Raw genomic sequence first — 14576 nt, 5'->3', positions numbered from 1 at the left:
TAAAAAACTACATCAATTTTGTTCATTTAAAAAAAAAAGGCATAAACTTCATCTAGTTTTACAATTTTCATTAGTTTACATTATCTCCAAACTCTAAACACAAATGTCACTTTTATGTTCTGGAATTTGAACAATTTTGGTGTTGTAACTTTTCCATTATAAAAACATGTCACATGTTTGCACTTTTACCCATGAGAAAGATAAATATGTGACTTATACTTAAACATGATATATCTGTGTGTGTACACACACACACACACACACACACACACACACACACACACACACACACACACACACACACACACACACACACACACACACACACATATTTATGTATGTATGTATATATATGTATATATAATATGTATGTATAAATATATATACATATATATACACATGTATATGTATGTATGTATGTATATATGTATATGTATATGCATATGTGTGTGCGTGTGTGTTTATTTATTTATATGCCTTAAAATATAGGGTAGGGTAGGGATAGGGATAGGGGTTAATAATAGTTGGGGGCAAGGCGCCCTATGATTCTATGGGATTAACTCATTAATGCCCTACAATTCTATAGGGTGTGGGTATAAATTCCCTCTGCACCACCTTGCACCCCCACCCTAAAATTCTATAGGCTATGGGTGCCTAAGAGGCAAAGTGGGGATGCCTGCCAAGGGAAAAGAGGAGTACAAGCAGCCTTGGTGATTGTTATGCCCTAAGTAGTGGTAAAGATTGAAGAGGCGGGTGGGGGGGTGGTGGGTGGTCTCGTGCATCTGCATGTTCACCTGGCTCTTCATTCAGAGCCACCTCTATTCACCTATATACATATGTATATATATTTATACATACATATGTACACACACACACACACACACAAACACACACACACACACACACACACACACACACACACACACACACACACACACACACACACACACACACACACACACACACACACACACACACACACACACACACACACACACACACACACACACACACACACACACACACACACACACACACAATTCTTTGAACATATAAATTACAAAAATAAACAAAGTGGTTGTAGAAAACATTAACCAATTGTGCCAATAAAAATATATGATTGTATTAATAAGACAACCTTTCTTCAGTTCCAATAATAAATACATATAATTATGACAATAAACCTTGTTAGACATGATAATAGTCACATGCGACAACAAATCAACAATTGTAAAAATTGACTAAAAATTGTGAAGCAAAGCATGAAGATGGAAAAGAGAAGTCTTTCCCATACAACTAGGACAAAAAAATTAATTTTGAGTATTTTCAAGCATTTCTCGATTGTTTGATTTATGATGAGTTCACAAAATGTCATATAGAAATCTATATAGACTCAGGAGAGAAATATTAGTAACACCAAACTATTAAAGAGAATATTATAACACTAATAATTACTAAATGCCACAAACAATAGAAGATAAGAGTTTAGGAAAAAAAACATAAATAAAATATTTAATCTAAAAAACAACTATTCAAAACTTCTCTTATTTTCTTTCATTGTTTCTTTGTATTCTATTGAGCTTTGGATGGATGACACTCATATTTTATTCCTAGAACATCTCAACGTAAAGATTCAAGAAAAATATGAAATATGATTGATTGCTAATGATGAAATAAAACATCATAAGTTAGATGCATTCAAAATTTGGATAACTTTAAAGATACTCCAAATGCATATGAATGGGGGTTTGTATAGAGATTCAAGATTGAATGAATGATCAAGATTAACTTCAAAAAACTAAGATCAATAGTTGAGATAATTAGACACTGATTAGTTTTGGGAAACTTTAAGATAACAAGGTTCAATTCCATTTGAACTCAAAAGCAACGAGTTGTTTTAGGAAAAAATAAGAAAATATAAGATTTAGAAGACTTTTTCTGATTTTGAGAATATGAGTTTCCAAAAATGAAAATTTAAGGGAAAAAAGTTTTTGGATTTAGAAGGATTTTTGCAATTTTGAGATTTTAATGAATTCATAAATTTAATTTTTGTAATTCTTGAAGTCAAATTTAATTTATTTGATCAAAATTAATATGAAAATAATTAGACATTAAAAAATTAAAATTAAAGTAATTTATGTTTTGATTAATTAGTCAACTTATTTAATTTGGGATAACTATTTATATTGTAAGATTATAAAAATTGAATATAACTGAATGATAAAAACCACTTAGATAAAGGTTTATTAATTAAATAATATTAATTAATTATTTGAATATTATGGAATGATTAAATAATGCAATGATAAGTTTAATGAAGGATTGGAAGAATATTTAGTAATTAATGAACAATTGCAAGTGTGGGACAATTCACATATCTGCACATGATAACAAGGAACGATTAAAAGTAATTGTCACTAAGTTGAGGTAGATATATTTTACGATAGAAAGCAACAACATACTTGAAAAAATTACAGAAAAGTGCAATGATGGGAGGACCACATTGTAGTTGACAACAAAGCACATGTGTTTATTTACAATTACATATATGTAAATTACATCTACACAATTAGATGCAAAAATTACTTATTTAGTCACATATTTCACTTGTTTTTATTTCTATCAATTTTTCATATGAAAAAATAATAGGTTGTAAATATATAAGTAAATTGCAACTCCAATATATTTATAGATCCATATTTTTTGCACATCTTATTAGGAGACATGCTAATCAATTCAAAAAATAGAAAAAAAGAAAAATACACAATTTTTACATGGCACTTAATAATGCATCAACAAACCCAAATTGAGAACTAAAAAAGCACAAAAAAGTGCCAATTTGATTTTGGGGGTGCATTCCCATGGGTATGGAAAATATATCAATACAATAAAAACATTGTAAAAGGTGGATACACGTCACACGTGCACGCATGCGCGCGCACACACACAAAGTGTAGCCATATCTAGAACAATTACATATAAACCTATCTATAGACCTTGATATACAAGAAATAAAATGATTGAAAACTTGTTCTAGACAAAATCCCAATGATGTTCAAACAACTTCAAAAACTTTTATCGATATGCCTCTACCTATCATAAGAATGGCATTCGATGATATTTTGGAATAAGTCCCACATACAATGCAAAAATTCTAGAGCATATTAAAGGCAGTTGTATAATTCATAAAATCTTAGTCATTTTACTATCTAAGTTGTCATACCATGTCAAATGACAAATAATGCAAGAAAAGATTGATCAAGAATGAAGATGAAAAGTGGTACTATTCCAAGTGTAATATAAAACTTGTCAATTGCATTGCATTTACATACATCAAATGAAAATATAGAACATATATATACAATATGGACAATTGCATTTAATGAAGGAGAAATGCAACTCATGGGCATGCTTGTAGAAAAAGTAGTCCTCCAATTAAACCAAGACACATAAAAAGGTATTGAGGAAGTTATAACAAATGTGCCAAACATATAATTCCTCTACATCCCAACATGTAGAAACAACACATACAATAATGAGGAATGCTTAAACATAGTTATTACTAAGGTCAAGCAAGTATATTTAACTACAAAGAGCTGAAAATTAGAGAGATATGCAAAGGTAGTGTTGTAGTTCCACAACACACAACTCATTTCAAGAACTTTCCTAAAATGAGGACCCGCTTTTTGGGTCTTCTAGCTTTCTTTATGGTTTTGTGTCTTCAAAATCTCACTAGGTTAGTTATCTGATGGGTCATATTGTGGGTACTTGCTAGGTGTTGTTGATAGTTAAGTATATTTCTAGTGGTTTTTGGTAGCCTCCTCGTGTCCTTTTGGCCTTTTGATCTTGTCATGTTCCTTATTTTGTTTTGTTTTATTCTTGTTTTTCTTTCTTTTTTCTCTTTTTTTTTTTTTTGTGTTCTTTTCAACCTTTCAGTATTTTAGAGGTTCCTCTCAAAAACCACAAAAGGTTTTAAAGCCCATTTGTCATTTGTTATTTGTTTTATTTTTTCCTCTTAGCCTGCTTTCAAACTTTTTAGAGTGTCTAAGGTCCCTTGACCCCCCAAACCCTATAAGGTCCAAAGGCCTGAAAGTCTTCCACTTGTTGAAGTTTGATTTCAAACTTTCACAGTCTAACAAGTCAAAAATGTTACCAACTCTAACAAGCAAATTCCCAAAATTTGGCTTTGTCCTTTTAGGACTAGATCTATAATTCTTGGAGACCTTTCTAGAAAAGTAAACAATTTGCAATTTCGAGCTAGATGTAAGAAGTTATGACTTCTCCAAGTAGAACTAATTTTATATATTAGATTTGGATAGTTTTGGTAGTTTTTCTAATTTGTTTTATAATAAATGTTGTTTAAACCTTTTATTTTCATTTTTGAGGGATGATGGTGACCCTTGGGATTTATTAGACATTGTTGAGATTCATAACTAGATTAATTGTTTAGGGTAGTTTTTTTTTAAAAAAAAATTTCTTGATAACTACTTTTGTATGCAGAAATTTAGTACACACATTTTGAGATTTAATAAGAAGCAATAAGGGAAAATGATATCCTTGGAGTTGCCAAGTTTTTTCAAAATCCAAGAAGTAACACAAAGGTTTCACAAATTTTTCCTTGATATTCTTCCAAAACACTAAGGGCCCATTTGGCTACGGATATAGAAATATGGGAATAGGAATAGTTATTCTGGAATAGAAAATGGGGGTACATATTCCTATTCTCTGTTTGGTTAAGCCATAATTTGATGGGGAATTCACAGACCTAAAAATTTATGTTTTCTAAAATAAATAAAATTGGAATAGGAATACATATTCCAATTCCACCTATTTAGGTGGAATTGCAAAAGTTCATTTTTGGGCCAAAATTGGAATACGTATTCCTATTCCAATTTTGATTTGGTACATCCAAACAAAGAATTCAAAATTTTAAGAATTTACATAGTCCTATATTCCCACTACCAAATGGACCCTAAGTGTTTAATTTTGACAAGTTCAAAAAATTTGACACCCAACCATTTTTAGTATTTTGGTTTTAGAGGTATTTACAAGCCCAAATTTTTTGAATTAGATAGTTTTATAGACTTAGAAAATTTTGCTCTTAGGTTTTTCAAAATTTCAAAGTCTGAAAGGTAAGAAAACTTCACACCTCTAAAAGTTATAGACTTCATCATTTTTTGGGCTCTAAATTTGTTGACTTGATCCACCTCCAAAAATTTGGGTTGCTATTTTTGGACTTAGAATTTTTTTCTCTCAATTTTTTTAAAGTTTTTCAGTCTACAAGGTCAGAAAACTTCTCAAGTCTAAAATTCTCATATATTAATTTGTACTTGGCCAAGTTTGCAGCCCCCATTTTTTGGAGTTTTTGACTTCAAAAATCTAAAAATTTGTTGGGTCCATAATTTTTGAGGAAAAATCAAGCCAAACTTAGCCATTTTTTAGACTTCAATATTTTAGAGTTAGGGTTGGATCTGAAACTTTAGGGTCATCAAGAATTTTGATGAATCTTAGTGTAGATTCTATTTTTGGGTAGATCATATGCAACTTGAGTGTTATTTTCCATGCTTTAGTGTTATCAATCAGTTGCATACACATAAGGGCTTCCATGTGAAAGATTCAAAGAGATATTTCCAAAGTCAAGTTTAATTAGAGATGCAGAGCGATGAAGCTACAACTTGTTTTCTTCCATATTTGGACATTTTATTTTATTTTATTTGTATAGATACATGTTGTAAATGGATGTGCATGGTAGTTAACAATTAGTTTAGGAGTTGCATAGTAAAATAAGAGTTTTTATTTTATTTTCAATTTCATGTGTAGTTGAAACCCTACCTACATTTTTTTTGCTTTCTAAGATGAAACACTATATAAACACATTTAAATGATGGGATTAGGGTCAATATTTTTTGCAATCTTTATGCAATTGGTGTTTCATTCATGGTGTGAGAAATTAACTATTTCTACTTAATTTATGAATTAATGATGCTAATTTATGAGTTTTAAAGAGCCAATTGTGTTTATTCTAATTGATATTTGCAATCATTTAGTTTTGGAGTTTATTATTGCTACAATTATCTTGTTAACTAATCATTGGGAAGATTTCTATTAGCACTTTAAGACAAATTTGTCTTGTGGCTACGTACATTTGCAGTGGCTTTACGATTTTGATGATTTTTGACAAATCTCACATCTGAATACTTTTACACTGGTGATTGCATTCATTAAGCATGGCTTGTGAGTAATTCTATTTCATGTTTTGTGGATTTTCTTCATCTTCTTGGCAAATTCATTCATAAGATGATGCAATGACAGTTTATGTCTGTTAGGTTTACAATTTAAATAATTTGCTTAATTTCTCACCACCCTATACTTTTGATTTTTTTGGAAGGATTATTTAAAACAAAAATTCATATCATAAATAGCTTAATTTGCATTAGTATGATTGCATTTCATTCAAAAGGATAAAATACAAAACAATATGGTGTTACTTACATTGCTTGCAGCCTACAGTATTCTTCTAATGAGCAAACTCTTCCTCATGAATAATCCACATAAGTCTTTAATTGAGTTATGTAGACAAACAATTTCAAGTAACTTTGAGAATAATTCTATTATTCTTTCAAGAAGGGAATTTATATTTCAATTTCATAGTCGTTGTCTCGTATAAGAATGACACTCAATGAATTAATAAAACCAAACTTACCTCATGTTTCCATGCGGCTACTTAAGTGTATTTTTTGCTTAAATTTAAGTAGTTATATGTTCCCATGTAAACTTAGATTTATGGGAAAAGGATAATATGAAATATTTTCCTACTATTGTGGAGCACCTATTATTTAGGAATTAAAAATAAGTTTTGAAGAAAATGGGGGGCTTAAAATAATATTAAAATGTCTATTTTGCATGGGGCCACTAAGGGTGTGGTTCCATGAGGGGGGCTATAGGATCTTTTTTTATGGAGTGGAAGGTCCCATGAAAAATGCAAAATGCTACAAGATTAATTGGAATATTTTCCTCAAAAATAATTGCCCCTACTTTTTAGAAATTGCTCCACGAGCTTAGGCTTTTTGTGTGCCACTTGTCAATCATATATATTTTGTAATTGTGATCAATATTATTTTTTAATTATTTAGTCATGTAAATTGGCAATGCTAAATAACACAATCATGAGACCAATGGTTCCATGAATTGTGGAGCTTAAACTTTTAAACATAAACTCCACTTCAAAATTCATGGGACATCCCACTTTAAAATAATCCTAAAAAGTCTTAGTAGCACTTGTTAAATTTTTTTAGGAAGCCCCCCTCCATAGGACCGCACCATAAGTCCACAGATTATTCCTAAAAGATCTTAGCAATGACTAATAGCCAAAATAAGTTAAGGCCTTGCTCTTAGACTCAATAACTCATATTGTAGTCAACAATAAAATGTATATATTTAACTACCTTGGATATCTTTATACATCTATCTAAAACACACCAAGAGATATCAATCTTGAGGCGCCTATCTATTCTCAATAAGCCAAGAGATATCAATCTTGAGGTGCCTATCTATTCTCAATAACTATTTATTGAGAATAGATAGGCACGTCAAGATTGATATCTTTCAGCGGGTTTTAGATATATGTATAAAGATATCTAAGCTAGTAGCATCTGTAGTGCAATACGTAAAACTTAAATCTATTAGTTTTTTATTTGAAATATTCTTTTTAAAGCATGATGCTTGTCATATGCATTATGTATTATAGTTATTGAAATATAGTATATACATTACGTACAATTAATCTCTTTCCAAAGATTTGAGTCTTTCCTCCTTTGCTTTCCTTTTGACAAGTTGCTTCCGTGTCTTCATCTGTTCATTATGATCATAAGAAAATGGTGGTGAAATTTGAAGTTTGTCCAAAGACTTAACTCATGATATAGCAACCAATGTTAGTCATGTCCTTTTTGTTGGTCCAATGTCAATTGTTTCCTTGGAAAGTGTTAATCCCTATTATTTATAGATAGTTAATTCCCAAGCGAAATGTAAGGGCAATTAACATGCACACCCTCTTTGTATTGGAGAAATGAGAATTAATTTTGTAGCTCTGTCTTCAAATGGTTTAGTTGTGTATTTCGAAGGCATGAATGTTGTGTAAAATTTTGTAGGACCTATTATTGAAGATATCATATTTTATTAAGTAAAATTTTAAAAAAGCATAATTGATGTTCATTCTTTTCTTTTCAACATCGATAAGAAATAGGGCCTTTAGGGACCTATACAACTTTCATTGCAAGATAACTTTCTTGACAAATGCAACACATACTTGGCATAGCAAGTTTATCTAGTCCATTTCAAACCATTATTTGTAAAGTCCTCAAGTCAATCCCATTATTTTCAATCGTATTGATTGTCCCCTCATCCATTCTATTTTGCGTTCTTTTCAATTGTCTTTCTCTTCTTATTTGAGATGTCAACTCCTCTTGTACATTATCATTACCTGAATCAACATTCATAAGATCTTCTATTCTATTAGATGGTGTTTTTAGAACATGATCTATTGTCATAGAATTCATCCTACCAAAACTAAACTCACCATTTTTATTTGATTGAGCTTGTCCTAGATTAGATTCACATTTACATAGTTGTATTTGTTGTATTTCTCTCTCATTTAACTTGTCTAGGTTCATAGCTCTTTTTGTTTGTCTTCTGACTATATTTTGATTATCCCAAGATGTTTGTGTGCGATGTACTCTCATTTCATCTATATGTTGTCTCATTTCTTCTTCAATCTCTTCCATTGTCATAGTTTCCATACGCTTGACATGTCTTTCTCTACCAAGTTGGTTTCAATGATCTCTCTCCTCTTATCTTTCTATATTAGTCATCTATTTACATCGTTCTCTCATATAATTTAGAGCATATTCTCTTTGATACTATCTTCGTTGCTCTTTGTAAGGAAACTTGCAAGAACTAATATAATTGTTTATAGATAACCCATAATAGCTTTGAAATAAACATGCAATTGAAAAATCCACATACAAGAGAATAGACAACATACCCACAAAATTGTGACACAAGATACACCTTGGGAAACCCTTATTGAGGGAAAAAAAAACCTAGCCTCCAAAAACATCCATCACCATGTATTATTCATCAAAAATACCAATGCAATACAACCATGGAAGCCTTTAAAGCCAGAAACACAACCAAGCAATCCATGTGAACAAGCATGAATCCACACATCCAATGCCATGCTTCCAACCTTCACAAATGCTCCTTTGGTTAACCTATCAAGCCTTGTCTCGCTTGACTCTTTCCCTTTTTGCCTTATGTCTTCTCCACACAACAACTACCCTTGTGGCTGCTTATATAGTAGCAAGTCCCACAAAACCACCAAGTGGTATTACATAAACCATGTGCTACCTAACCCATTGACCCCACAGTTAATATTAGAAATTTAATTCTTTTCTCCAATATTTAATAATTACATCAAATATTATCACAATGCTACAATACAACTCATCAAGTATATCCCATGGGAATCTTTACATGTTGCACATCCATATAGGTGCAACATTACATAATAAAATAAAATAATACAATATAACAATATTATGCAATGTGTGCAACACCCATTATCTCAACACTCTTTATTCTCCAAATTTAGTCTTGGACAAGACATTCTAGAAAATGTGAATGTGATAACTTTAAAAGTAATAGGATTTAAATTAGTAATCTTTCACAAACAAATAAAACATAAAATATATTGAACTATATATTATTTTAAATAGTTAATAAATTTAATATCATCCAAATATTTTTACTTATAAATACATTGCACTATATATTTAGTTAAATTAAATATTAAGTATTTTTTTGTACATTTTATTGTTTAATTATCAACAAAAATATAAAACATCAAATGAAAAGATATCTACATTAGATTTTTTTTTTTTTTGATGAATATACCTTTTCCATTAATTAAACTATTAAAGATACATATTCATAGAAAAGGGGCCGAGGGATATAGGATCACCTTGTGTGTTCAAACAGCCCAAGGCTAGAAATCAACTATTCATAAAAAAAATATATAATAAAAAATAAGAAACTTCAGGCTGCAAGAGTGGTGCCAGCCGAAGGAGGGTCTTTATCATAAGAACCCTAGAAATCCTTGAGTCAGTAGTTGGCTCAGGAGGAGCCCAACCATTAGCAACATCAATATCTTTATCAACTTCTTTTTCTTCCTCAACCCTAGGAGGAGAAATGGAAAGATCTAGCCAGGGGAAAGCCCACTTGGGGTCATGGGGAGTAGACGACCAACCCGCATTAGTGGTAGCAAGAGATTCACCAAGGACCAGCCCGAGCCCAACCTTCGAGGAGGTGAGGCCGAGTGTTGATGGCCACAAAATCCACCACAACGAGGCTACGACTTGGGGGTCTGTGAGCAGTGAGAAAAACTGCTTCGGCCTTGTTGACGACCATGGGGAGGAGTGTGATCACTAGAAAAAGTATCCAGAGGTATTCAAGCAACTGCACAAGGGACATTTCCCTAGTGAGCAAATAGCTCCTACAGGTGAGCCACTTCCAGCATGACCTTGTTAATTTGTACTTGAATCTGCAACATGACATTATTACATATACACACTTTAGAGTATATTGCAATGTAAATATCAAGAAAGCTGTGAGAGAATAAAACATCATTACAATATTTCCAGATTGTAAACAATATCTCCATTTTGAAAGCACGTCAAATTTGGGCATATCTAAAAGGGAGTCTAGGAGCATCACCCAAAACTACCATATACCAAGTAAAGGCCTCTAGATGAAAAGGCCTAAAAAAATCATAAATCCAAAGCTAGTAATTTAGAGCTCTTCTGCAGAACCAAAAAATATGCAGAAAGCTTTCAGGCTGGCCACAAAAAGGGCATCTAGGATTTGGGACTCTCAAATGGCGTAGCCAAGGGCCCAAAGACAAACCCTGGAAGAGAAGACACTAGGCGAAGTGAGCAATCGTTGGCTTTGTGATGGTATGCCAGATAGTGGAAAATCTAAGACTACAAGTCTTATGCGAAGAATGCAAATGCCAACGTTGGTTGAGAGTGTCAACCATTAGAAGATAGGGCACCCACCACCGATACCCTAGCCTGGGCTTATAACTGGTCATTAGAGTGGTAGGGTGCCACTTCCAATATTTCCACCATGGGCGTGATGAGTGAATTCCCAGCTTGTGCAACAAATTGGGGGGAACCACATAAAGTAGAAGATCAATTGTCTGTCGATCTGGATGGATAAGCTTATACTAAACCTGTAGATCCTCCCATGAGTGAAGGCTCATAGTAACCCTAGAGAATAAATCTCTAGGAGTTCTAATACCCCTGTGAAATAATTGCAAAGCATTGGCTCCTTAAATTTGGCTAAAGGCATACCTTGCATGGCAAACAAGGGTGACCACCAAAGGTTTTGTTGATTCATTAAGAGCCCATCTCTGAATCCATTACCAACCTAGCAAAGCCAAGGTTTGAGAGCTTCCCAGGACTTCCAAATTCTCTTAGCAATGAAAGTGCCTTGAATTTGAATAGGTTCAAAGGTCACGAGAAGGGTTTGAAGACCAATCCCCTTCTAGATTGGATGGTTAACTGGAAAGCTTGAAGAAATGTAGTAGTGTAGCAGAATTTTCTAGGATTCATCCCCTAAGAGAGCTCGTATGACCCACTTATAATAGAGGGCTATCCCCTGCTTGCGAGTGGAGAGTAACCCAAGGCCACCATAATCTTTGGGAAAACAATAGAAATCCTAGGCAACTCTATGAAAGTCATGATGCACAACATCAAAGGCCCAAAGAAAGTCCTTGAGAAGACATTCGAGCTTAAGGTATGAGGCTTTAGAGGGGGCCCAACAAGAAGAATAAGACACATGAGTAGTAGCAAGCACTTTGGAGCAGATTTGAAATTTTCCCGCAAGAGAGAGGGGCTTGGTAATCCCATAGTCCAACTTCTCAATTAGAGCAAGCACAAAATTCCACAGTTCCACAGGAGATGCTTGAAAAGCAAATTGAATGCCTAGAAATCTAAAGATTTCACCATGTTGGACCCATTTTCATCCATACCATTGCAACCAATGAGGTCCAGGCAAAAATATTGGTGGTAGTAGAGGGTTTTGTGCCATTGGATAGTAGACCCTGAAGCAAGGCAAAAAGTATCCAAACATTGCAAAGCATTGGCAATATTATCCTCATCCTCAATCAAAGCAAGGAAAGAATCATTTGTAAACTGACCATTGACCAGCTAAGTGGGTGACTCTGGTAAAGAAATACCACGTACCAACCCTCGAGAAATGGCATTGGCCAACAAGTAGCTAAAGCCCTCGGCTGCCAAAACACAGAAGGAAGGTGCAAGAGGACAACCTTGCCGGATAGATCTAAAGAGCCCAAAGGCTTAAGATTGACGTCCATTAATGGTGATGCAAGCAGAGGCATCCCCAAAAAGCATCTGTATCGATTGACAAAATACTAGGCCGAAGCCTAGAGCTTGAAGCTTAGCTAAAATAAAGGGCCATTCAATTTAGTCATATGCTTTGGCAAAATCAATCTTCAAGAATAGGGCCTGCTGTTTGAAATGTTTGGCCCATTCCATCCCTTCCCAGACAACAAAAATGTTGTCCAAGAAATAACGGGACAAATTTTAGTTTTGGAAAAAGATATCCAAGGTAAACCTAAAAGTTCTTTTAAAAGTTGAATATATGTAAATATTGAATACATGATGAATATAAATATTTAATCTTTTATCCAATTTCAAATTTGAAATCATTTTAATTACAACATCGCATCATCAAAAGTATCAACTTCCCAATTTCCAAATAAACTTGTATCCATCTCCACTATTTTAAAAATACATTTAAAACCCATTTATTTAATTCAGTTAATCAAATTTAACTTTTAACTAAATCTAAACTTAATTATATTGGTAAGCTTATCATCCTCATTACATATGTAAACTAACAAAAAATAAAATTACATTGTTTTCATAAAAATATTTATGACTTATAATTATTTTATTTCAAGAATGAATTTGTGAGCATCTCATATTAATATTAAATAATTTCATTTCAAGATTTATAAAACATATAAAACTACCAATGAATTAAGAAGAGAAAGTAATAATACACATTGGAAGAAGAAATTATGAAACATTTGAGTAGATATATAACACGATTAAACAATACCAATTGATTGTTAACTTTTAATAAATTCTATCAATTTATTTAAATTGATGCATATTGGACATATTGGAATAGATGTATTAAATTTATAATTTTTTTTTTAAAATGCAGATCAATATAAGAAAATATTTACAAAAAGTAAATATATGGCCCAACTTTTAACGTCTAAGCTTTCATTGCTCCACTCTATCTTCTTTATAAATTTAAATATTGAAATGTGTAAATGTTTAAATCTATTTTCATTTTATAAAGTTAACATTAACACCACTTCACTTCCCCCTTGGCCTAATTACAAATACATACATGAAAATATATTGTGTTTCACAAACAATATTTGTGTTAATACTAACTAGTAATAAAAATAAACTAGCAGTTGCACATTTATGTATGTGCAACAATGAGCCGATAGGATGTATATGATTGGAAAAATGAGTTTATATTAGATAGAGTTCAAATTTTATACTTGTAATAGAGATCACATTTTCATTATTTCTATAATAGAGGTTTTGCATACTGTTTCAACTAATTTTGGATAGTGGATCACAAGGGAACTTACGATTGGTAGTGAAGAAATGTAGAACACGAGACAAATTTTTTTACTTATCTGTTGACATCTTGTCAAAATATGCATTCATTTATCTTTAGAGTACATTTAGGATGGTGCATATAAATCATAACTATCTACTTTATCCATTTGTAATATTTTTTTATCAATGAGAAAATCCTATCATCTCTATTATTAAAGCTTCCTCCAGTTGTCTAATCATTTTATATTGTAGGACGTGTATTGTTTGTATATGGATAGTAATTTATGGTTAAAATTGTCTCCTTATGCTATAGTTCTAAAATAGCCACCATTTAGCATCAATGTCTCTCTATATTTCCATCCCACATTAAGACTACTATAAAAATAGAAAAAATAAACTTTTAATATACATTCAACAAAAAAATTGATATTTTTAATTTTTTAATTAAAATATAAAATAAAAATTTAACGTTAATCATCATTTTTAAAATATAATATAATTGAAAATTGATAAGCACATTTTAAAACTAAATAGTATGATATAAAATTTGAAATACCATTTATTGATCTCAAAGCTAAATAAATTATAACTAACTTTGACTCCTATAGAATACAAACTTAAAAAAAAAATAGAAAATGAAGTTAAAATTTTACTAAAATATTAGAACTATTCCTTGATTCTATTTTTAAATTTTTTTTCCCATTAGTGTTATATATTATAAAATTAAACAATTAACTCTTAACATAATTTATTTAGATTAAAGTGTTGAAGTACACTAAATTTTCATTGTTCTTTGATGGTGAGGCCAAAGTTAGAAGGTACATATACAACCGTCTCTCAATTGTTTGT

This window comes from Cupressus sempervirens, chromosome 10 (assembly GCF_028749045.1).
Source record: "Cupressus sempervirens isolate cs-2001-9-10 chromosome 10, ASM2874904v1, whole genome shotgun sequence".
NCBI lineage: Eukaryota > Viridiplantae > Streptophyta > Pinopsida > Cupressales > Cupressaceae > Cupressus > Cupressus sempervirens.
This window is presented reverse-complemented; position numbering follows the sequence as displayed.